The sequence below is a fragment of the Castor canadensis genome, chromosome 10, assembly GCF_047511655.1.
Source record: "Castor canadensis chromosome 10, mCasCan1.hap1v2, whole genome shotgun sequence".
NCBI classification, from domain to species: domain Eukaryota; kingdom Metazoa; phylum Chordata; class Mammalia; order Rodentia; family Castoridae; genus Castor; species Castor canadensis.
In genome coordinates this window covers 89,403,271-89,426,660 of record NC_133395.1, presented here as the reverse complement: position 1 = coordinate 89,426,660, position 23,390 = coordinate 89,403,271, and the positions used below count along the sequence as shown (strand labels likewise).

General features: G+C 67.3%; 10 non-coding genes across 10 annotated transcripts; all 10 read right to left on the bottom strand.

Moving 5' to 3' along the window:
* Nucleotides 1-1,434: 1,434 nt before the first annotated feature.
* Nucleotides 1,435-1,553, bottom strand: LOC141412864 (5S ribosomal RNA). Its single transcript, XR_012437706.1, has one exon. It is a non-coding gene; the product is annotated as a 5S ribosomal RNA (ribosomal RNA).
* Nucleotides 1,554-3,700: 2,147 nt separating this feature from the next.
* On the bottom strand, nt 3,701-3,819 carry LOC141412728 (5S ribosomal RNA). Its single transcript, XR_012437570.1, has one exon. It is a non-coding gene; the product is annotated as a 5S ribosomal RNA (ribosomal RNA).
* A 2,149-nt stretch (nt 3,820-5,968) lies between these two features.
* LOC141412218 (5S ribosomal RNA) lies at nt 5,969-6,087 on the bottom strand. Its single transcript, XR_012437056.1, has one exon. It is a non-coding gene; the product is annotated as a 5S ribosomal RNA (ribosomal RNA).
* Nucleotides 6,088-8,228: 2,141 nt separating this feature from the next.
* LOC141412217 (5S ribosomal RNA) lies at nt 8,229-8,347 on the bottom strand. Its single transcript, XR_012437055.1, has one exon. It is a non-coding gene; the product is annotated as a 5S ribosomal RNA (ribosomal RNA).
* Nucleotides 8,348-10,488: 2,141 nt separating this feature from the next.
* On the bottom strand, nt 10,489-10,607 carry LOC141412216 (5S ribosomal RNA). Its single transcript, XR_012437054.1, has one exon. It is a non-coding gene; the product is annotated as a 5S ribosomal RNA (ribosomal RNA).
* A 2,143-nt stretch (nt 10,608-12,750) lies between these two features.
* Nucleotides 12,751-12,869, bottom strand: LOC141412213 (5S ribosomal RNA). The gene has a single exon (XR_012437052.1). It is a non-coding gene; the product is annotated as a 5S ribosomal RNA (ribosomal RNA).
* Nucleotides 12,870-15,030: 2,161 nt separating this feature from the next.
* Nucleotides 15,031-15,149, bottom strand: LOC141412212 (5S ribosomal RNA). Its single transcript, XR_012437051.1, has one exon. It is a non-coding gene; the product is annotated as a 5S ribosomal RNA (ribosomal RNA).
* Nucleotides 15,150-17,292: 2,143 nt separating this feature from the next.
* Nucleotides 17,293-17,411, bottom strand: LOC141412420 (5S ribosomal RNA). Its single transcript, XR_012437260.1, has one exon. It is a non-coding gene; the product is annotated as a 5S ribosomal RNA (ribosomal RNA).
* A 2,146-nt stretch (nt 17,412-19,557) lies between these two features.
* LOC141412794 (5S ribosomal RNA) lies at nt 19,558-19,676 on the bottom strand. The gene has a single exon (XR_012437636.1). It is a non-coding gene; the product is annotated as a 5S ribosomal RNA (ribosomal RNA).
* A 2,143-nt stretch (nt 19,677-21,819) lies between these two features.
* LOC141412211 (5S ribosomal RNA) lies at nt 21,820-21,938 on the bottom strand. Its single transcript, XR_012437050.1, has one exon. It is a non-coding gene; the product is annotated as a 5S ribosomal RNA (ribosomal RNA).
* Between the last annotated feature and the right edge of the window lie 1,452 nt (nt 21,939-23,390).

Genomic DNA, 23,390 nt, shown 5'->3' with positions numbered 1-23,390 from the left:
GGCTGAGCACTCGAGTCCTCGGGCGTCACGGGGCCCGCGGCCACGCCAAGCACGCACGACTCCCGGGTCTCGTCTGCTCCTGGGTGCCCTGGGCCTCTTCCCTGTGCCGCTGCTGGGTCTTGTGCCCCTGCTTGGCCTCCTTCAGACCCGGCCCCGTGCTACGCGGCCACGTGCTACAGGATCGTGCCAGCAGAACTGGCCCTGGCTGAGCCCCGTACCCACCCTCCTGCCATCCCTGGCCCTGCTAGCAAATGGCAGAGATCCTCTGGCCTCCGAGCCCAGACAAAAATCCTGATGCAGTTGGCCGAGGGGCCGCAAACCAAGGCTTCGCTTGTTCCCGCTCAGGCCCCAGCCATACCCTCTTGTCCTTCGGCTGCTCGTGTGTGGGGTGGGGGAGAGGAGGGTGCGTCCCCGTGCGTGTGTGCGTGGTCTGGGTGTCTCTGCGTGGTGTGTGTGTGTGTGTGTGTGTGTGTGTGTGTGTGTGTTAGATGCCGTGCCTGGTGTAGGTGGGGAAGAGCAAGCCCTCATGCACAGAGCCCCATCACACAGTGGGGCCGGGCCGAGGGGGTCAATCTGCTCGGCCTGATTGCGTTGGGCATAAATTGCAGAAGGTGGGTTTTCCAAGGCGGAGCAGAGGGTCCCGGCACCTGAGGTTGTCCACGGGGAGAATGTCTGTTCCACGGGGGCAAGCGGTCGCTTCCGTCGTGCCCAAGCCCATGTGACCCCTAAGGCCAGGTGGCCCCGGTCCTTGAGCTGACTGAGGAGTGCTTTGAGACCCGGAGGGTGGCACAGGCGACTGGGCGCCAGCGGCGGCCCTCCCTCCCTTTGAGCGGGACGGGTAGCTGCCGCTGGCATCCGGAGCTCTGGCGGCCTGCGCCCTCTGTCCCTGTGACCGCAGGCTCTGCCGTGGGAGGCGGGATCCCACGTAGAGGTCGCGCGCTGGCTGCCCTGTCTTGGGTTGAGCGACGGAGCGCGACGTGGAGCAGCACCCGACTGAGGCTCCCTGCTTCTCTGTCCCCTGGCGTCTTGCCCTGGACCCAGTGCACCACCTTGTGGCGAGCCCAGGTGTGGCGCGTCCCGCTGTGGGGCCCGCAGGGGTGCAGGACCCACTTTCTCATGGCTTCCGCACGTCCCTCCCCGCCCGCCTGGAGGGCAGTTGGGGAGCGGTCCCCAACGTGGCCTGGGACCAACCTCGCTGGTTACCCGTGTCGCGGGCGCGCGCCCCAGGAGAGTGTGGGGGGGGAGAGGATTCGGGGACGTAGCTGTGAGGATTCGGTGTGCGTGGTTCTGGCGGGTGTCCCAGACGGGGTCGGGGTTGTGGTCACGGTGGGTCGTTGTGGTGGTGGTGGTGGTGGTGCTGGGGGTGGTGGTGGTGGGGGGGGTGGTGGCGAAGTCCCCGAAGACAAAAGGAGCAGCGAGGGAGGGAGGAGCAAAAGCCTACAGCACCCGGTATTCCCAGGCGGTCTCGCATCCAAGTACTAACCAGGCCCGACCCTGCTTAGCTTCCGAGATCAGACGAGATCGGGCGCGTTCAGGGTGGTATGGCCGTAGACGCTAGCCGCCGCCTCCGGGAGCCCCAAGAGCCTGCCGAGGGCCCCGGCGTGCGTCTCCACGCTGCTCTCCTGGCACGGCTGGGATTCCGGGTGGGGGCTGGCAGCCCGGGGCCAGCGGCCAGAGGCCCCGCGCGCCTGCTCGGGCAGCCGGTCTCGCCCAGGTGGCCGCTGGGTGGCTTTCTTCCCGAGGTGTCCTGCTGCCAGGACGAGGGTCAAGTTTTCTCGGGGGAAAATTTCTCAGTGCTCTCGGGCGCTTGTTCTTCTGGGAATGTCCACTGCTGTGGCCAAGGCGGGGGACGCACAGCTCGGGCCAGGGCAAGCAGCCGCCCTCCTCCGTCGCCTCCTGGAGCCGTATCCTTGGGTGGGTGCGTGGCTCCCAGCGGAGGTCTCGGGGACCCTTCCGGTCCTCTTCGTCCGGAAAGCGCCACTGCCCCTCCAGCCCATCAGGAAAACGTCAGCCGCGCCCTTCGCCGACCCGCTCCGCCCTCCTCCACACTCAGGGCCTGGGGCTGCGGGGCTGAATCGTGAGGCTTTCCAGCCCAGGACTTCACCTCTGGCCCCTTTCACACCCGGGATCTTGGGAAGAAGAAACAAAACCAAACACAGCCAAAGCCATCTCCTCCGACCCGGGGCCCCTCCACATCCCTTCCGATCCCGGGTTCCTGCCGGCCTCCCGGGGCGTTTCTCCCAGGCAGGCCTTCGCGGCCACTACACGGGGCTGAGCACTCGAGTCCTCGGGCGTCACGGGGCCCGCGGCCACGCCAAGCACGCACGACTCCCGGGTCTCGTCTGCTCCTGGGTGCCCTGGGCCTCTTCCCTGTGCCGCTGCTGGGTCTTGTGCCCCTGCTTGGCCTCCTTCAGACCCGACCCCGTGCTACGCGGCCACGTGCTACAGGATCGTGCCAGCAGAACTGGCCCTGGCTGAGCCCCGTACCCACCCTCCTGCCATCCCTGGCCCTGCTAGCAAATGGCAGAGATCCTCTGGCCTCTGAGCCCAGACAAAAATCCTGATGCAGTTGGCCGAGGGGCCGCAAACCAAGGCTTCGCTTGTTCCCGCTCAGGCCCCAGCCATACCCTCTTGTCCTTCGGCTGCTCGTGTGTGGGGTGGGGGAGAGGAGGGTGCGTCCCCGTGCGTGCGTGCGTGGTCTGGGTGTCTCTGCGTGGTGTGTGTGTGTGTGTGTGTGTGTGTGTTAGATGCCGTGCCTGGTGTAGGTGGGGAAGAGCAAGCCCTCACGCACAGAGCCCCATCACACACTGGGGCCGGGCCGAGGGGGTCAATCTGCTCGGCCTGATTGCGTTGGGCATACATTGCAGAAGGTGGGTTTTCCAAGGCGGAGCAGAGGGTCCCGGCACCTGAGGTTGTCCACGGGGAGAATGTCTGTTCCACGGGGGCAAGCGGTCCCTTCCGTCGTGCCCAAGCCCATGTGACCCCGAAGGCCAGGTGGCCCCGGTCCTTGAGCTGACTGAGGAGTGCTTTGAGACCCGGAGGGTGGCACAGGCGACTGGGCGCCAGCGGCGGCCCTCCCTCCCTTTGAGCGGGACTGGGAGCTGCCGCTGGCATCCGGAGCTCTGGCGGCCTGCGCCCTCTGTCCCTGTGACCGCAGGCTCTGCCGTGGGAGGCGGGATCCCACGTAGAGGTCGCGCGCTGGCTGCCCTGTCTTGGGTTGAGCGACGGAGCGCGACGTGGAGCAGCACCCGACTGAGGCTCCCTGCTTCTCTGTCCCCTGGCGTCTTGCCCTGGACCCAGTGCACCACCTTGTGGCGAGCCCAGGTGTGGCGCGTCCCGCTGTGGGGCCCGCTGGGGTGCAGGACCCACTTTCTCATGGCTTCCGCACGTCCCTCCCCGCCCGCCTGGAGGGCAGTTGGGGAGTGGTCCCCAACGTGGCCTGGGACCAACCTCGCTGGTGACCCGTGTCGCGGGCGCACGCCCCAGGAGAGTGTGGGGAGGGGAGAGGATTCGGGGACGTAGCTGTGAGGATTCGGTGTGCGTGGGTCTGGCGGGTGGCCCGGACGGTGTCGGGGTCGTGGTCACGGTGGGTCGTTGTGGTGGTGGTGGTGGTGGTGGTGCTGGGGGTGGTGGTGGTGGTGGGGGGGGTGGTGGCGAAGTCCCCGAAGACAAAAGGAGCAGCGAGGGAGGGAGGAGCAAAAGCCTACAGCACCCGGTATTCCCAGGCGGTCCCCCATCCAAGTACTAACCAGGCCCGACCCTGCTTAGCTTCCGAGATCAGACAAGATCGGGCGCGTTCAGGGTGGTATGGCCGTAGACGCTAGCCGCCGCCTCCGGGAGCCCCAAGAGCCTGCCGAGGGCCCCGGCGTGCGTCTCCACGCTGCTCTCCTGGCACGGCTGGGAGTCCGGGTGGGGGCTGGCAGCCCGGGGCCAGCGGCCAGAGGCCCCGCGCGCCTGCTCGGGCAGCCGGTCTCGCCCAGGTGGCCGCTGGGTGGCTTTCTTCCCGAGGTGTCCTGCTGCCAGGACGAGGGTCAAGTTTTCTCGGGGGAAAATTTCTCAGTGCTCTCGGGCGCTTGTTCTTCTGGGAATGTCCACTGCTGTGGCCAAGGCGGGGGACGCACAGCTCGGGCCAGGGCAAGCAGCCGCCCTCCTCCATCGCCTCCTGGAGCCGTATCCTTGGGTGGGTGCGTGGCTCCCAGCGGAGGTCTCGGGGACCTTTCTGGTCCTCTTCGTCCGGAAAGCGCCACTGCCCCTCCAGCCCATCAGGAAAACGGCAGCCGCGCCCTTCGCCGACCCGCTCCGCCCTCCTCCACACTCAGGGCCTGGGGCTGCGGGGCTGAATCGTGAGGCTTTCCAGCCCAGGACTTCACCTCTGGCCCCTTTCACACCCGGGATCTTGGGAAGAAGAAACAAAACCAAACACAGACAAAGCCATCTCCTCCGACCCGGGGCCCCTCCACATCCCTTCCGATCCCGGGTTCCTGCCGGCCTCCCGGGGCGTTTCTCCCAGGCAGGCCTTCGCGGCCACTACACGGGGCTGAGCACTCGAGTCCTCGTGCATCACGGGGCCCGCGGCCACGCCAAGCACGCACGACTCCCGGGTCTCGTCTGCTCCTGGGTGTCCTGGGCCTCTTCCCTGTGCCGCTGCTGGGTCTTGTGCCCCTGCTTGGCCTCCTTCAGACCCGGCCCCGTGCTACGCGGCCACGTGCTACAGGATCGTGCCAGCAGAACTGGCCCTGGCTGAGCCCCGTACCCACCCTCCTGCCATCCCTGGCCCTGCTAGCAAATGGCAGAGATCCTCTGGCCTCCGAGCCCAGACAAAAATCCTGATGCAGTTGGCCGAGGGGCCGCAAACCAAGGCTTCGCTTGTTCCCGCTCAGGCCCCAGCCATACCCTCTTGTCCTTCGGCTGCTCGTGTGTGGGGTGGGGGAGAGGAGGGTGCATCCCCGTGCGTGCGTGCGTGGTCTGGGTGTCTCTGCGTGGTGTGTGTGTGTGTGTGTGTGTGTGTGTGTGTGTTAGATGCCGTGCCTGGTGTAGGTGGGGAAGAGCAAGCCCTCACGCACAGAGCCCCATCACACACTGGGGCCGGGCCGAGGGGGTCAACCTGCTCGGCCTGATTGCGTTGGGCATACATTGCAGAAGGTGGGTTTTCCAAGGCGGAGCAGAGGGTCCCGGCACCTGAGGTTGTCCACGGGGAAAATGTCTGTTCCACAGGGGCAAGCGGTCCCTTCCGTCGTGCCCAAGCCCATGTGACCCCGAAGGCCAGGTGGCCCCGGTCCTTGAGCTGACTGAGGAGTGCTTTGAGACCCGGAGGGTGGCACAGGCGACTGGGCGCCAGCGGCGGCCCTCCCTCCCTTTGAGCGTGACGGGGAGCTGCCGCTGGCATCCGGAGCTCTGGCGGCCTACGCCCTCTGTCCCTGTGACCGCAGGCTCTGCCGTGGGAGGCGGGATCCCACGTAGAGGTCGCGCGCTGGTTGCCCTGTCTTGAGTTGAGCGACGGAGCGCGACGTGGAGCAGCACCCGACTGAGGCTCCCTGCTTCTCTGTCCCCTGGCGTCTTGCCCTGGACCCAGTGCACCACCTCGTGGCGAGCCCAGGTGTGGCGCGTCCCGCTGTGGGGCCCGCTGGGGTGCAGGACCCACTTTATCATGGCTTCCGCACGTCCCTCCCCGCCCGCCTGGAGGGCAGTTGGGGAGCGGTCCCCAACGTGGCCTGGGACCAACCTCGCTGGTGACCCGTGTCGCGGGCGCGCGCCCCAGAAGAGTGTGGGGAGGGGAGAGGATTCGGGGACGTAGCTGTGAGGATTCGGTGTGCGTGGGTCTGGCGGGTGGCCCGGTCGGGGTCGGGGTCGTGGTCACGGTGGGTCGTTGTGGTGGTGGTGGTGGTGGTGCTGGGGGTGGTGGTGGTGGTGGGGGGGTGGTGGCGAAGTCCCCGAAGACAAAAGGAGCAGCGAGGGAGGGAGGAGCAAAAGCCTACAGCACCCGGTATTCCCAGGCGGTCTCCCATCCAAGTACTAACCAGGCCCGACCCTGCTTAGCTTCCGAGATCAGACGAGATCGGGCGCGTTCAGGGTGGTATGGCCGTAGACGTTAGCCGCCGCCTCCGGGAGCCCCAAGAGCCTGCCGAGGGCCCCGGCGTGCGTCTCCACACTGCTCTCCTGGCACGGCTGGGAGTCCGGGTGGGGGCTGGCAGCCCGGGGCCAGCGGCCAGAGGCCCCGCGCGCCTGCTCGGGCAGCCGGTCTCGCCCAGGTGGCCGCTGGGTGGCTTTCTTCCCGAGGTGTCCTGCTGCCAGGACGAGGGTCAAGTTTTCTCGGGGGAAAATTTCTCAGTGCTCTCGGGCGCTTGTTCTTCTGGGAATGTCCACTGCTGTGGCCAAGGCGGGGGACGCACAGCTCGGGCCAGGGCAAGCAGGCGCCCTCCTCCGTCGCCTCCTGGAGCCGTATCCTTGGATGGGTGCGTGGCTCCCAGCGGAGGTCTCGGGGACCCTTCCGGTCCTCTTCGTCCGGAAAGCGCCACTGCCCCTCCAGCCCATCAGGAAAACGGCAGCCGCGCCCTTCGCCGACCCGCTCCGCCCTCCTCCACACTCAGGGCCTGGGGCTGCGGGGCTGAATCGTGAGGCTTTCCAGCCCAGGACTTCACCTCTGGCCCCTTTCCCACCCGGGATCTTGGGAAGAAGAAACAAAACCAAACACAGCCAAAGCCATCTCCTCTGACCCGGGGCCCCTCCACATCCCTTCCGATCCCGGGTTCCTGCCGGCCTCCCGGGGCGTTTCTCCCAGGCAGGCCTTCGCGGCCACTACACGGGGCTGAGCACTCGAGTCCTCGGGCGTCACGGGGCCCGCGGCCACGCCAAGCACGCACGACTCCCGGGTCTCGTCTGCTCCTGGGTGCCCTGGGCCTCTTCCCTGTGCCGCTGCTGGGTCTTGTGCCCCTGCTTGGCCTCCTTCAGACCCGGCCCCGTGCTACGCGGCCACGTGCTACAGGATCGTGCCAGCAGAACTGGCCCTGGCTGAGCCCCGTACCCACCCTCCTGCCATCCCTGGCCCTGCTAGCAAATGGCAGAGATCCTCTGGCCTCCGAGCCCAGACAAAAATCCTGATGCAGTTGGCCGAGGGGCCGCAAACCAAGGCTTCGCTTGTTCCCGCTCAGGCCCCAGCCATACCCTCTTGTCCTTCGGCTGCTCGTGTGTGGGGTGGGGGAGAGGAGGGTGCGTCCCCGTGCGTGCGTGCGTGGTCTGGGTGTCTCTGCCTGGTGTGTGTGTGTGTGTGTGTGTGTGTTAGATGCCGTGCCTGGTGTAGGTCGGGAAGAGCAAGCCCTCACGCACAGAGCCCCATCACACACTGGGGCCGGGCCGAGGGGGTCAATCTGCTCGGCCTGATTGCGTTGGGCATACATTGCAGAAGGTGGGTTTTCCAAGGCGGAGCAGAGGGTCCCGGCACCTGAGGTTGTCCACGGGGAGAATGTCTGTTCCACGGGGGCAAGCGGTCCCTTCCGTCGTGCCCAAGCCCATGTGACCCCGAAGGCCAGGTGGCCCCGGTCCTTGAGCTGACTGAGGAGTGCTTTGAGACCCGGAGGGTGGCACAGGCGACTGGGCGCCAGCGGCGGCCCTCCCTCCCTTTGAGCGGGACGGGGAGCTGCCGCTGGCATCCGGAGCTCTGGCGGCCTGCGCCCTCTGTCCCTGTGACCGCAGGCTCTGCCGTGGGAGGCGGGATCCCACGTAGATGTCGCGCGCTGGCTGCCCTGTCTTGGGTTGAGCGACGGAGCGCGACGTGGAGCAGCACCCGACTGAGGCTCCCTGCTTCTCTGTCCCCTGGCGTCTTGCCCTGGACCCAGTGCACCACCTTGTGGCGAGCCCAGGTGTGGCGCGTCCCGCTGTGGGGCCCGCTGGGGTGCAGGACCCACTTTCTCATGGCTTCCGCACGTCCCTCCCCGCCCGCCTGGAGGGCAGTTGGGGAGCGGTCCCCAACGTGGCCTGGGACCAACCTCGCTGGTGACCCGTGTCGTGGGCGCGTGCCCCAGGAGAGTGTGGGGAGGGGAGAGGATTCGGGGACGTAGCTGTGAGGATTCGGTGTGCGTGGGTCTGGCGGGTGGCCCGGACGGGGTCGGGGTCGTGGTCACGGTGGGTCGTTGTGGTGGTGATGTTGGTGGTGCTGGGGGTGGTGGTGGTGGTGGGGGGGTGGTGGCGAAGTCCCCGAAGACAAAAGGAGCAGCGAGGGAGGGAGGAGCAAAAGCCTACAGCACCCGGTATTCCCAGGCGGTCTCCCATCCAAGTACTAACCAGGCCCGACCCTGCTTAGCTTCCGAGATCAGACGAGATCGGGCGCGTTCAGGGTGGTATGGCCGTAGACGCTCGCCGCCGCCTCCGGGAGCCCCAAGAGCCTGCCGAGGGCCCCGGCGTGCGTCTCCACACTGCTCTCCTGGCACGGCTGGGAGTCCGGGTGGGGGCTGGCAGCCCGGGGCCAGCGGCCAGAGGCCCCGCGCGCCTGCTCGGGCAGCCGGTCTCGCCCAGGTGGCCGCTGGGTGGCTTTCTTCCCGAGGTGTCCTGCTGCCAGGACGAGGGTCAAGTTTTCTCGGGGGAAAATTTCTCAGTGCTCTCGGGCGCTTGTTCTTCTGGGAATGTCCACTGCTGTGGCCAAGGCGGGGGACGCACAGCTCGGGCCAGGGCAAGCAGCCGCCCTCCTCCGTCGCCTCCTGGAGCCGTATCCTTGGGTGGGTGCGTGGCTCCCAGCGGAGGTCTCGGGGACCCTTCCGGTCCTCTTCGTCCGGAAAGCGCCACTGCCCCTCCAGCCCATCAGGAAAACGGCAGCCGCGCCCTTCGCCGACCCGCTCCGCCCTCCTCCACACTCAGGGCCTGGGGCTGCGGGGCTGAATCGTGAGGCTTTCCAGCCCAGGACTTCACCTCTGGCCCCTTTCACACCCGGGATCTTGGGAAGAAGAAACAAAACCAAACACAGCCAAAGCCATCTCCTCCGACCCGGGGCCCCTCCACATCCCTTCCGATCCCGGGTTCCTGCCGGCCTCCCGGGGCGTTTCTCCCAGGCAGGCCTTCGCGGCCACTACACGGGGCTGAGCACTCGAGTCCTCGGGCGTCACGGGGCCCGCGGCCACGCCAAGCACGCACGACTCCCGGGTCTCGTCTGCTCCTGGGTGCCCTGGGCCTCTTCCCTGTGCCGCTGCTGGGTCTTGTGCCCCTGCTTGGCCTCCTTCAGACCCGACCCCGTGCTACGCGGCCACGTGCTACAGGATCGTGCCAGCAGAACTGGCCCTGGCTGAGCCCCGTACCCACCCTCCTGCCATCCCTGGCCCTGCTAGCAAATGGCAGAGATCCTCTGGCCTCCGAGCCCAGACAAAAATCCTGATGCAGTTGGCCGAGGGGCCGCAAACCAAGGCTTCGCTTGTTCCCGCTCAGGCCCCAGCCATACCCTCTTGTCCTTCGGCTGCTCGTGTGTGGGGTGGGGGAGAGGAGGGTGCGTCCCCCTGCGTGCGTGCGTGGTCTGGGTGTCTCTGCGTGGTGTGTGTGTGTGTGTGTGTGTGTGTTAGATGCCGTGCCTGGTGTAGGTGGGGAAGAGCAAGCCCTCATGCACAGAGCCCCATCACACACTGGGGCCGGGCCGAGGGGGTCAATCTGCTCGGCCTGATTGCGTTGGGCATACATTGCAGAAGGTGGGTTTTCCAAGGCAGAGCAGAGGGTACCGGCACCTGAGGTTGTCCACGGGGAGAATGTCTGTTCCACGGGGGCAAGCGGTCCCTTCCGTCGTGCCCAAGCCCATGTGACCCCGAAGGCCAGGTGGCCCCGGTCCTTGAGCTGACTGAGGAGTGCTTTGAGACCCGGAGGGTGGCACAGGCGACTGGGCGCCAGCGGCGGCACTCCCTCCCTTTGAGCGGGACGGGGAGCTGCCGCTGGCATCCGGAGCTCTGGCGGCCTGCGCCCTCTGTCCCTGTGACCGCAGGCTCTGCCGTGGGAGGCGGGATCCCACGTAGAGGTCGCGCGCTGGCTGCCCTGTCTTGGGTTGAGCGACGGAGCGCGACGTGGAGCAGCACCCGACTGAGGCTCCCTGCTTCTCTGTCCCCTGGCGTCTTGCCCTGGACCCAGTGCACCACCTTGTGGCGAGCCCAGGTGTGGCGCGTCCCGCTGTGGGGCCCGCTGGGATGCAGGACCCACTTTCTCATGGCTTCCGCACGTCCCTCCCCGCCCGCCTGGAGGGCAGTTGGGGAGCGGTCCCCAACGTGGCCTGGGACCAACCTCGCTGGTGACCCGTGTCGTGGGCGCGTGCCCCAGGAGAGTGTGGGGAGGGGAGAGGATTCGGGGACGTAGCTGTGAGGATTCGGTGTGCGTGGGTCTGGCGGGTGGCCCGGACGGGGTCGGGGTCGTGGTCACGGTGGGTCGTTGTGGTGGTGATGTTGGTGGTGCTGGGGGTGGTGGTGGTGGTGGGGGGGTGGTGGCGAAGTCCCCGAAGACAAAAGGAGCAGCGAGGGAGGGAGGAGCAAAAGCCTACAGCACCCGGTATTCCCAGGCGGTCTCCCATCCAAGTACTAACCAGGCCCGACCCTGCTTAGCTTCCGAGATCAGACGAGATCGGGCGCGTTCAGGGTGGTATGGCCGTAGACGCTCGCCGCCGCCTCCGGGAGCCCCAAGAGCCTGCCGAGGGCCCCGGCGTGCGTCTCCACACTGCTCTCCTGGCACGGCTGGGAGTCCGGGTGGGGGCTGGCAGCCCGGGGCCAGCGGCCAGAGGCCCCGCGCGCCTGCTCGGGCAGCCGGTCTCGCCCAGGTGGCCGCTGGGTGGCTTTCTTCCCGAGGTGTCCTGCTGCCAGGACGAGGGTCAAGTTTTCTCGGGGGAAAATTTCTCAGTGCTCTCGGGCGCTTGTTCTTCTGGGAATGTCCACTGCTGTGGCCAAGGCGGGGGACGCACAGCTCGGGCCAGGGCAAGCAGCCGCCCTCCTCCGTCGCCTCCTGGAGCCGTATCCTTGGGTGGGTGCGTGGCTCCCAGCGGAGGTCTCGGGGACCCTTCCGGTCCTCTTCGTCCGGAAAGCGCCACTGCCCCTCCAGCCCATCAGGAAAACGGCAGCCACGCCCTTCGCCGACCCGCTCCATCCTCCTCCACACTCAGGGCCTGGGGCTGCGGGGCTGAATCGTGAGGCTTTCCAGCCCAGGACTTCACCTCTGGCCCCTTTCACACCCGGGATCTTGGGAAGAAGAAACAAAACCAAACACAGCCAAAGCCATCTCCTCCGACCCGGGGCCCCTCCACATCCCTTCCGATCCCGGGTTCCTGCCGGCCTCCCGGGGCGTTTCTCCCAGGCAGGCCTTCGCAGCCACTACACGGGGCTGAGCACTCGAGTCCTCGGGCGTCACGGGGCCCGCGGCCACGCCAAGCACGCACGACTCCCGGGTCTCGTCTGCTCCTGGGTGCCCTGGGCCTCTTCCCTGTGCCGCTGCTGGGTCTTGTGCCCCTGCTTGGCCTCCTTCAGACCCGACCCCGTGCTACGCGGCCACGTGCTACAGGATCGTGCCAGCAAAACTGGCCCTGGCTGAGCCCCGTACCCACCCTCCTGCCATCCCTGGCCCTGCTAGCAAATGGCAGAGATCCTCTGGCCTCCGAGCCCAGACAAAAATCCTGATGCAGTTGGCCGAGGGGCCGCAAACCAAGGCTTCGCTTGTTCCCGCTCAGGCCCCAGCCATACCCTCTTGTCCTTCGGCTGCTCGTGTGTGGGGTGGGGGAGAGGAGGGTGCGTCCCCGTGCGTGCGTGCGTGGTCTGGGTGTCTCTGCGTGGTGTGTGTGTGTGTGTGTGTGTGTGTGTTAGATGCCGTGCCTGGTGTAGGTGGGGAAGAGCAAGCCCTCACGCACAGAGCCCCATCACACACTGGGGCCGGGCCGAGGGGGTCAATCTGCTCGGCCTGATTGCGTTGGGCATACATTGCAGAAGGTGGGTTTTCCAAGGCGGAGCAGAGGGTCCCGGCACCTGAGGTTGTCCACGGGGAGAATGTCTGTTCCACGGGGGCAAGCGGTCCCTTCCGTCGTGCCCAAGCCCATGTGACCCCGAAGGCCAGGTGTCCCAGGTCCTTGAGCTGACTGAGGAGTGCTTTGAGACCCGGAGGGTGGCACAGGCGACTGGGCGCCAGCGGCGGCCCTACCTCCCTTTGAGCGGGACGGGGAGCTGCCGCTGGCATCCGGAGCTCTGGCGGCCTGCGCCCTCTGTCCCTGTGACCGCAGGCTCTGCCGTGGGAGGCGGGATCCCACGTAGAGGTCGCGCGCTGGCTGCCCTGTCTTGGGTTGAGCGACGGAGCGCGACGTGGAGCAGCACCCGACTGAGGCTCCCTGCTTCTCTGTCCCCTGGCGTCTTGCCCTGGACCCAGTGCACCACCTTGTGGCGAGCCCAGGTGTGGTGCGTCCCGCTGTGGGGCCCGCTGGGGTGCAGGACCCACTTTCTCATGGCTTCCGCACGTCCCTCCCCGCCCGCCTGGAGGGCAGTTGGGGAGCGGTCCCCAACGTGGCCTGGGACCAACCTCGCTGGTGACCCGTGTCGCGGGCGCGCGCCCCAGGAGAGTGTGGGGAGGGGAGAGGATTCGGGGACGTAGCTGTGAGGATTCGGTGTGCGTGGGTCTGGCGGGTGGCCCGGACGGGGTCGGGGTCGTGGTCACGGTGGGTCGTTGTGGTGGTGGTGGTGGTGGTGCTGGGGGTGGTGGTGGTGGTGGGGGGGTGGTGGCGAAGTCCCCGAAGACAAAAGGAGCAGCGAGGGAGGGAGGAGCAAAAGCCTACAGCACCCGGTATTCCCAGGCGGTCTCCCATCCAAGTACTAACCAGGCCCGACCCTGCTTAGCTTCCGAGATCAGACGAGATCGGGCGCGTTCAGGGTGGTATGGCCGTAGACGCTAGCCGCCGCCTCCGGGAGCCCCAAGAGCCTGCCGAGGGCCCCGGCGTGCGTCTCCACGCTGCTCTCCTGGCACGGCTGGGAGTCCGGGTGGGGGCTGGCAGCCCGGGGCCAGCGGCCAGAGGCCCCGCGCGCCTGCTCGGGCAGCCGGTCTCGCCCAGGTGGCCGCTGGGTGGCTTTCTTCCCGAGGTGTCCTGCTGCCAGGACGAGGGTCAAGTTTTCTCGGGGGAAAATTTCTCAGTGCTCTCGGGCGCTTGTTCTTCTGGGAATGTCCACTGCTGTGGCCAAGGCGGGGGACGCACAGCTCGGGCCAGGGCAAGCAGCCGCCCTCCTCCGTCGCCTCCTGGAGCCGTATCCTTGGGTGGGTGCGTGGCTCCCAGCGGAGGTCTCGGGGACCCTTCCGGTCCTCTTCGTCCGGAAAGCGCCACTGCCCCTCCAGCCCATCAGGAAAACGGCAGCCGCGCCCTTCGCCGACCCGCTCCGCCCTCCTCCACACTCAGGGCCTGGGGCTGCGGGGCTGAATCGTGAGGCTTTCCAGCCCAGGACTTCACCTCTGGCCCCTTTCACACACGGGATCTTGGGAAGAAGAAACAAAACCAAACACAGCCAAAGCCATCTCCTCCGACCCGGGGCCCCTCCACATCCCTTCCGATCCCAGGTTCCTGCGGCCTCCCGGGGCGTTTCTCCCAGGCAGGCCTTCGCGGCCACTACACGGGGCTGAGCACTCGAGTCCTCGGGCGTCACGGGGCCCGCGGCCACGCCAAGCACGCATGACTCCCGGGTCTCGTCTGCTCCTGGGTGCCCTGGGCCTCTTCCCTGTGCCGCTGCTGGGTCTTGTGCCCCTGCTTGGCCTCCTTCAGACCCGGCCCCGTGCTACGCGGCCACGTGCTACAGGATCGTGCCAGCAGAACTGGCCCTGGCTGAGCCCCGTACCCACCCTCCTGCCATCCCTGGCCCTGCTAGCAAATGGCAGAGATCCTCTGGCCTCCGAACCCAGACAAAAATCCTGATGCAGTTGGCCGAGGGGCCGCAAACCAAGGCTTCGCTTGTTCCCGCTCAGGCCCCAGCCATACCCTCTTGTCCTTCGGCTGCTCGTGTGTGGGGTGGGGGAGAGGAGGGTGCGTCCCCGTGCGTGCGTGCGTGGTCTGGGTGTCTCTGCGTGGTGTGTGTGTGTGTGTGTGTGTGTGTGTGTGTGTGTGTGTGTGTTAGATGCCGTGCCTGGTGTAGGTGGGGAAGAGCAAGCCCTCACGCACAGAGCCCCATCACACACTGGGGCCGGGCCGAGGGGGTCAATCTGCTCGGCCTGATTGCATTGGGCATACATTGCAGAAGGTGGGTTTTCCAAGGCGGAGCAGAGGGTCCCGGCACCTGAGGTTGTCCACGGGGAGAATGTCTGTTCCACGGGGGCAAGCGGTCCCTTCCGTCGTGCCCAAGCCCATGTGACCCCGAAGGCCAGGTGGCCCCGGTCCTTGAGCTGACTGAGGAGTGCTTTGAGACCCGGAGGGTGGCACAGGCGACTGGGCGCCAGCGGCGGCCCTCCCTCCCTTTGAGCGGGACGGGGAGCTGCCGCTGGCATCCGGAGCTCTGGCGGCCTGCGCCCTCTGTCCCTGTGACCGCAGGCTCTGCCGTGGGAGGCGGGATCCCACGTAGAGGTCGCGCGCTGGCTGCCCTGTCTTGGGTTGAGCGACGGAGCGCGACGTGGAGCAGCACCCGACTGAGGCTCCCTGCTTCTCTGTCCCCTGGCGTCTTGCCCTGGACCCAGTGCACCACCTTGTGGCGAGCCCAGGTGTGGCGCGTCCCGCTGTGGGGCCCGCTGGGGTGCAGGACCCACTTTCTCATGGCTTCCGCACGTCCCTCCCCGCCCGCCTGGAGGGCAGTTGGGGAGCGGTCCCCAACGTGGCCTGGGACCAACCTCGCTGGTGACCCGTGTCGCGGGCGCGCGCCCCAGGAGAGTGTGGGGAGGGGAGAGGATTCGGGAACGTAGCTGTGAGGATTCGGTGTGCGTGGGTCTGGCGGGTGGCCCGGACGGGGTCGGGGTCGTGGTCACGGTGGGTCGTTGTGGTGGTGGTGGTGGTGGTGGTGCTGGGGGTGGTGGTGGTGGTGGGGGGGTGGTGGCGAAGTCCCCGAAGACAAAAGGAGCAGCGAGGGAGGGAGGAGCAAAAGCCTACAGCACCCGGTATTCCCAGGCGGTCTCCCATCCAAGTACTAACCAGGCCCGACCCTGCTTAGCTTCCGAGATCAGACGAGATCGGGCGCGTTCAGGGTGGTATGGCCGTAGACGCTAGCCGCCGCCTCCGGGAGCCCCAAGAGCCTGCCGAGGGCCCCGGCGTGCGTCTCCACGCTGCTCTCCTGGCACGGCTGGGAGTCCGGGTGGGGGCTGGCAGCCCGGGGCCAGCGGCCAGAAGGCCCGCGCGCCTACTCGGGCAGCCGGTCTCGCCCAGGTGGCCACTGGGTGGCTTTCTTCCCGAGGTGTCCTGCTGCCAGGACGAGGGTCAAGTTTTCTCGGGGGAAAATTTCTCAGTGCTCTCGGGCGCTTGTTCTTCTGGGAATGTCCACTGCTGTGGCCAAGGCGGGGGACGCACAGTTCGGGCCAGGGCAAGCAGCCGCCCTCCTCCGTCGCCTCCTGGAGCCGTATCCTTGGGTGGGTGCGTGGCTCCCAGCGGAGGTCTCGGGGACCCTTCCGGTCCTCTTCGTCCGGAAAGCGCCAATGCCCCTCCAGCCCATCAGGAAAACGGCAGCCGCGCCCTTCGCCGACCCGCTCCGCCCTCCTCCACACTCAGGGCCTGGGGCTGCGGGGCTGAATCGTGAGGCTTTCCAGCCCAGGACTTCACCTCTGGCCCCTTTCACACCCGGGATCTTGGGAAGAAGAAACAAAACCAAACACAGCCAAAGCCATCTCCTCCGACCTGGGGCCCCTCCACATCCCTTCCGATCCCGGGTTCCTGCCGGCCTCCCGGGGCGTTTCTCCCAGGCAGGTCTTCGCGGCCACTACACGGGGCTGAGCACTCGAGTCCTCGGGCGTCACGGGGCCCGCGGCCACGCCAAGCACGCACGACTCCCGGGTCTCGTCTGCTCCTGGGTGCCCTGGGCCTCTTCCCTGTGCCGCTGCTGGGTCTTGTGCCCCTGCTTGGCCTCCTTCAGACCCGGCCCCGTGCTACGCGGCCACGTGCTACAGGATCGTGCCAGCAGAACTGGCCCTGGCTGAGCCCCGTACCCACCCTCCTGCCATCCCTGGCCCTGCTAGCAAATAGCAGAGATCCTCTGGCCTCCGAGCCCAGACAAAAATCCTGATGCAGTTGGCCGAGGGGCCGCAAACCAAGGCTTCGCTTGTTCCCGCTCAGGCCCCAGCCATACCCTCTTGTCCTTCGGCTGCTAGTGTGTGGGGTGGGGGAGAGGAGGGTGCGTCCCCGTGCGTGCGTGCGTGGTCTGGGTGTCTCTGCGTGGTGTGTGTGTGTGTGTGTGTGTGTTAGATGCCGTGCCTGGTGTAGGTGGGGAAGAGCAAGCCCTCACGCACAGAGCCCCATCACACACTGGGGCCGGGCCGAGGGGGTCAATCTGCTCGGCCTGATTGCGTTGGGCATACATTGCAGAAGGTGGGTTTTCCAAGGCGGAGCAGAGGGTCCCGGCACCTGAGGTTGTCCACGGGGAGAATGTCTGTTCCACGGGGGCAAGCGGTCCCTTCCGTCGTGCCCAAGCCCATGTGACCCCGAAGGCCAGGTGGCCCCGGTCCTTGAGCTGACTGAGGAGTGCTTTGAGACCAGGAGGGTGGCACAGGCGACTGGGCGCCAGCGGGGGCCCTCCCTCCCTTTGAGCGGGACGGGGAGCTGCCGCTGGCATCCGGAGCTCTGGCGGCCTGCGCCCTCTGTCCCTGTGACCGTAGGCTCTGCCGTGGGAGGCGGGATCCCACGTAGAGGTCGCGCGCTGGCTGCCCTGTCTTGGGTTGAGCGACGGAGCGCGACGTGGAGCAGCACCCGACTGAGGCTCCCTGCTTCTCTGTCCCCTGGCGTCTTGCCCTGGACCCAGTGCACCACCTTGTGGCGAGCCCAGGTGTGGCACGTCCCGCTGTGGGGCCCGTTGGGGTGCAGGACCCACTTTCTCATGGCTTCCGCACGTCCCTCCCCGCCCGCCTGGAGGGCAGTTGGGGAGCGGTCCCCAACGTGGCCTGGGACCAACCTCGCTGGTGACCCGTGTCACGGGCGCGCGCCCCAGGAGAGTGTGGGGAGGGGAGAGGATTCGGGGACGTAGCTGTGAGGATTCGGTGTGCGTGGTTCTGGCGGGTGGCCCGGACGGGGTCGGGGTCATGGTCACGGTGGGTCGTTGTGGTGGTGGTGGTGGTGGTGGTGCTGGGGGTGGTGGTGGTGGTGGGGGGGGTGGTGGCGAAGTCCCCGAAGACAAAAGGAGCAGCGAGGGAGGGAGGAGCAAAAGCCTACAGCACCCGGTATTCCCAGGCGGTCCCCCATCCAAGTACTAACCAGGCCCGACCCTGCTTAGCTTCCGAGATCAGACGAGATCGGGCGCGTTCAGGGTGGTATGGCCGTAGACGCTAGCCGCCGCCTCCGGGAGCCCCAAGAGCCTGCCGAGGGCCCCGGCGTGCGTCTCCACGCTGCTCTCCTGGCACGGCTGGGAGTCCGGGTGGGGGCTGGCAGCCCGGGGCCAGCGGCCAGAGGCCCCGCGCGCCTGCTCGGGCAGCCGGTCTCGCCCAGGTGGCCGCTGGGTGGCTTTCTTCCCGAGGTGTCCTGCTGCCAGGACGAGGGTCAAGTTTTCTCGGGGGAAAATTTCTCAGTGCTCTCGGGCGCTTGTTCTTCTGGGAATGTCCACTGCTGTGGCCAAGGCGGGGGACGCACAGCTCGGGCCAGGGCAAGCAGCCGCCCTCCTCCGTCGCCTCCTGGAGCCGTATCCTTGGGTGCGTGCGTGGCTCCCAGCGGAGGTCTCGGGGACCCTTCCGGTCCTCTTCGTCCGGAAAGCGCCACTGCCCCTCCAGCCCATCAGGAAAACGGCAGCCGCGCCCTTCGCTGACCCGCTCCGCCCTCCTCCACACTCAGGGCCTGGGGCTGCGGGGCTGAATCGTGAGGCTTTCCAGCCCAGGACTTCACCTCTGGCCCCTTTCACACCCGGGATCTTGGGAAGAAGAAACAAAACCAAACACAGCCAAAGCCATCTCCTCCGACCCGGGGCCCCTCCACATCCCTTCCGATCCCGGGTTCCTGCCGGCCTCCCGGGGCGTTTCTCCCAGGCAGGCCTTCGCGGCCACTACACGGGGCTGAGCACTCGAGTCCTCGGGCGTCACGGGGCCCGCGGCCACGCCAAGCACGCACGACTCCCGGGTCTCGTCTGCTCCTGGGTGCCCTGGGCCTCTTCCCTGTGCCGCTGCTGGGTCTTGTGCCCCTGCTTGGCCTCCTTCAGACCCGACCCCGTGCTACGCGGCCACGTGCTACAGGATCGTGCCAGCAGAACTGGCCCTGGCTGAGCCCCGTACCCACCCTCCTGCCATCCCTGGCCCTGCTAGCAAATGGCAGAGATCCTCTGGCCTCCGAGCCCAGACAAAAATCCTGATGCAGTTGGCCGAGGGGCCGCAAACCAAGGCTTCGCTTGTTCCCGCTCAGGCCCCAGCCATACCCTCTTGTCCTTCGGCTGCTCGTGTGTGGGGTGGGGGAGAGGAGGGTGCGTCCCCGTGCGTGCGTGCGTGGTCTGGGTGTCTCTGCGTGGTGTGTGTGTGTGTGTGTGTGTGTGTGTTAGATGCCGTGCCTGGTGTAGGTGGGGAAGAGCAAGCCCTCACGCACAGAGCCCCATCACACACTGGGGCCGGGCCGAGGGGGTCAATCTGCTCGGCCTGATTGCGTTGGGCATACATTGCAGAAGGTGGGTTTTCCAAGGCGGAGCAGAGGGTCCCGGCACCTGAGGTTGTCCACGGGGAGAATGTCTGTTCCACGGGGGCAAGCGGTCCCTTCCGTCGTGCCCAAGCCCATGTGACCCCGAAGGCCAGGTGGCCCCGGTCCTTGAGCTGACTGAGGAGTGCTTTGAGACCCGGAGGGTGGCACAGGCGACTGGGCGCCAGCGGCGGCCCTCCCTCCCTTTGAGCGGGACTGGGAGCTGCCGCTGGCATCCGGAGCTCTGGCGGCCTGCGCCCTCTGTCCCTGTGACCGCAGGCTCTGCCGTGGGAGGCGGGATCCCACGTAGAGGTCCCGCGCTGGCTGCCCTGTCTTGGGTTGAGCGACGGAGCGCGACGTGGAGCAGCACCCGACTGAGGCTCCCTGCTTCTCTGTCCCCTGGCGTCTTGCCCTGGACCCAGTGCACCACCTTGTGGCGAGCCCAGGTGTGGCGCGTCCCGCTGTGGGGCCCGCTGGGGTGCAGGACCCACTTTCTCATGGCTTCCGCACGTCCCTCCCCGCCCGCCTGGAGGGCAGTTGGGGAGCGGTCCCCAACGTGGCCTGGGACCAACCTCGCTGGTGACCCGTGTCGCGGGCGCGCGCCCCAGGAGAGTGTGGGGAGGGGAGAGGCTTCGGGGACGTAGCTGTGAGGATTCGGTGTGCGTGGGTCTGGCGGGTGGCCCGGACGGGGTCGGGGTCGTGGTCACGGTGGGTCGTTGTGGTGGTGGTGGTGGTGGTGGTGCTGGGGGTGGTGGTGGTGGTGGGGGGGTGGTCGCGAAGTCCCCGAAGACAAAAGGAGCAGCGAGGGAGGGAGGAGCAAAAGCCTACAGCACCCGGTATTCCCAGGCGGTCCCCCATCCAAGTACTAACCACGCCCGACCCTGCTTAGCTTCCGAGATCAGACGAGATCGGGCGCGTTCAGGGTGGTATGGCCGTAGACGCTAGCCGCCGCCTCCGGGAGCCCCAAGAGCCTGCCGAGGGCCCCGGCGTGCATCTCCACGCTGCTCTCTTGGCAAGGCTGGGAGTCCGGGTGGGGGCTGGCAGCCCGGGGCCAGCGGCCAGAGGCCCCGCGCGCCTGCTCGGGCAGCCGGTCTCGCCCAGGTGGCCGCTGGGTGGCTTTCTTCCCGAGGTGTCCTGCTGCCAGGACGAGGGTCAAGTTTTCTCGGGGGAAAATTTCTCAGTGCTCTCGGGCGCTTGTTCTTCTGGGAATGTCCACTGCTGTGGCCAAGGCGGGGGACGCACAGCTCGGGCCAGGGCAAGCAGCCGCCCTCCTCCGTCGCCTCCTGGAGCCGTATCCTTGGGAGGGTGCGTGGCTCCCAGCGGAGGTCTCGGGGACCCTTCCGGCCCTCTTCGTCCGGAAAGCGCCACTGCCCCTCCAGCCCATCAGGAAAACGGCAGCCGCGCCCTTCGCCGACCCGCTCCGCCCTCCTCCACACTCAGGGCCTGGGGCTGCGGGGCTGAATCGTGAGGCTTTCCAGCCCAGGACTTCACCTCTGGCCCCTTTCACACCCGGGATCTTGGGAAGAAGAAACAAAACCAAACACAGCCAAAGCCATCTCCTCCGACCCGGGGCCCCTCCACATCCCTTCCGATCCCGGGTTCCTGCCGGCCTCCCGGGGCGTTTCTCCCAGGCAGGCCTTCGCGGCCACTACACGGGGCTGAGCACTCGAGTCCTCGGGCGTCACGGGGCCCGCGGCCACGCCAAGCACGCACGACTCCCGGGTCTCGTCTGCTCCTGGGTGCCCTGGGCCTCTACCCTGTGCCGCTGCTGGGTCTTGTGCCCCTGCTTGGCCTCCTTCAGACCCGACCCCGTGCTACGCGGCCACGTGCTACAGGATCGTGCCAGCAAAACTGGCCCTGGCTGAGCCCCGTACCCACCCTCCTGCCATCCCTGGCCCTGCTAGCAAATGGCAGAGATCCTCTGGCCTCCGAGCCCAGACAAAAATCCTGATGCAGTTGGCCGAGGGGCCGCAAACCAAGGCTTCGCTTGTTCCCGCTCAGGCCCCAGCCATACCCTCTTGTCCTTCGGCTGCTCGTGTGTGGGGTGGGGGAGAGGAGGGTGCGTCCCCGTGCGTGCGTGCGTGGTCTGGGTGTCTCTGCGTGGTGTGTGTGTGTGTGTGTGTGTGTGTGTTAGATGCCGTGCCTGGTGTAGGTGGGGAAGAGCAAGCCCTCACGCACAGAGCCCCATCACACACTGGGGCCGGGCCGAGGGGGTCAATCTGCTCGGCCTGATTGCGTTGGGCATACATTGCAGAAGGTGGGTTTTCCAAGGTGGAGCAGAGGGTCCCGGCACCTGAGGTTGTCCACGGGGAGAATGTCTGTTCCACGGGGGCAAGCGGTCCCTTCCGTCGTGCCCAAGCCCATGTGACCCCGAAGGCCAGGTGTCCCCGGTCCTTGAGCTGACTGAGGAGTGCTTTGAGACCCGGAGGGTGGCACAGGCGACTGGGCGCCAGCGGCGGCCCTCCCTCCCTTTGAGCGGGACGGGGAGCTGCCGCTGGCATCCGGAGCTCTGGCGGCCTGCGCCCTCTGTCCATGTGACCGCAGGCTCTGCCGTGGGAGGCGGGATCCCACGTAGAGGTCGCGCGCTGGCTGCCCTGTCTTGGGTTGAGCGACGGAGCGCGACGTGGAGCAGCACCCGACTGAGGCTCCCTGCTTCTCTGTCCCCTGGCGTCTTGCCCTGGACCCAGTGCACCACCTTGTGGCGAGCCCAGGTGTGGTGCGTCCCGCTGTGGGGCCCGCTGGGGTGCAGGACCCACTTTCTCATGGCTTCCGCACGTCCCTCCCCGCCCGCCTGGAGGGCAGTTGGGGAGCGGTCCCCAACGTGGCCTGGGACCAACCTCGCTGGTGACCCGTGTCGCGGGCGCGCGCCCCAGGAGAGTGTGGGGAGGGGAGAGGATTCGGGGACGTAGCTGTGAGGATTCGGTGTGCGTGGGTCTGGCGGGTGGCCCGGACGGGTTCGGGGTCGTGGTCACGGTGGGTCGTTGTGGTGGTGGTGGTGGTGGTGCTGGGGGTGGTGGTGGTGGTGGGGGGGTGGTGGCGAAGTCCCCGAAGACAAAAGGAGCAGCGAGGGAGGGAGGAGCAAAAGCCTACAGCACCCGGTATTCCCAGGCGGTCTCCCATCCAAGTACTAACCAGGCCCGACCCTGCTTAGCTTCCGAGATCAGACGAGATCGGGCGCGTTCAGGGTGGTATGGCCGTAGACGCTAGCCGCCGCCTCCGGGAGCCCCAAGAGCCTGCCGAGGGCCCCGGCGTGCGTCTCCACGCTGCTCTCCTGGCACGGCTGGGAGTCCGGGTGGGGGCTGGCAGCCCGGGGCCAGCGGCCAGAGGCCCCGCGCGCCTGCTCGGGCAGCCGGTCTCGCCCAGGTGGCCGCTGGGTGGCTTTCTTCCCGAGGTGTCCTGCTGCCAGGACGAGGGTCAAGTTTTCTCGGGGGAAAATTTCTCAGTGCTCTCGGGCGCTTGTTCTTCTGGGAATGTCCACTGCTGTGGCCAAGGCGGGGGACGCACAGCTCGGGCCAGGGCAAGCAGCCGCCCTCCTCCGTCGCCTCCTGGAGCCGTATCCTTGGGTGGGTGCGTGGCTCCCAGCGGAGGTCTCGGGGACCCTTCCGGTCCTCTTCGTCCGGAAAGCGCCAATGCCCCTCCAGCCCATCAGGAAAACGGCAGCCGCGCCCTTCGCCGACCCGCTCCGCCCTCCTCCACACTCAGGGCCTGGGGCTGCGGGGCTGAATCGTGAGGCTTTCCAGCCCAGGACTTCACCTCTGGCCCCTTTCACACACGGGATCTTGGGAAGAAGAAACAAAACCAAACACAGCCAAAGCCATCTCCTCCGACCCGGGGCCCCTACACATCCCTTCCGATCCCAGGTTCCTGCGGCCTCCCGGGGCGTTTCTCCCAGGCAGGCCTTCGCGGCCACTACACGGGGCTGAGCACTCGAGTCCTCGGGCGTCACGGGGCCCGCGGCCACGCCAAGCACGCACGACTCCCGGGTCTCGTCTGCTCCTGGGTGCCCTGGGCCTCTTCCCTGTGCCGCTGCTGGGTCTTGTGCCCCTGCTTGGCCTCCTTCAGACCCGGCCCCGTGCTACGCGGCCACGTGCTACAGGATCGTGCCAGCAGAACTGGCCCTGGCTGAGCCCCGTACCCACCCTCCTGCCATCCCTGGCCCTGCTAGCAAATGGCAGAGATCCTCTGGCCTCCGAACCCAGACAAAAATCCTGATGCAGTTGGCCGAGGGGCCGCAAACCAAGGCTTCGCTTGTTCCCGCTCAGGCCCCAGCCATACCCTCTTGTCCTTCGGCTGCTCGTGTGTGGGGTGGGGGAGAGGAGGGTGCGTCCCCGTGCGTGCGTGCGTGGTCTGGGTGTCTCTGCGTGGTGTGTGTGTGTGTGTGTGTGTGTGTGTTAGATGCCGTGCCTGGTGTAGGTGGGGAAGAGCAAGCCCTCACGCACAGAGCCCCATCACACACTGGGGCCGGGCCGAGGGGGTCAATCTGCTCGGCCTGATTGCGTTGGGCATACATTGCAGAAGGTGGGTTTTCCAAGGCGGAGCAGAGGGTCCCGGCACCTGAGGTTGTCCACGGGGAGAATGTCTGTTCCACGGGGGCAAGCGGTCCCTTCCGTCGTGCCCAAGCCCATGTGACCCCGAAGGCCAGGTGGCCCCGGTC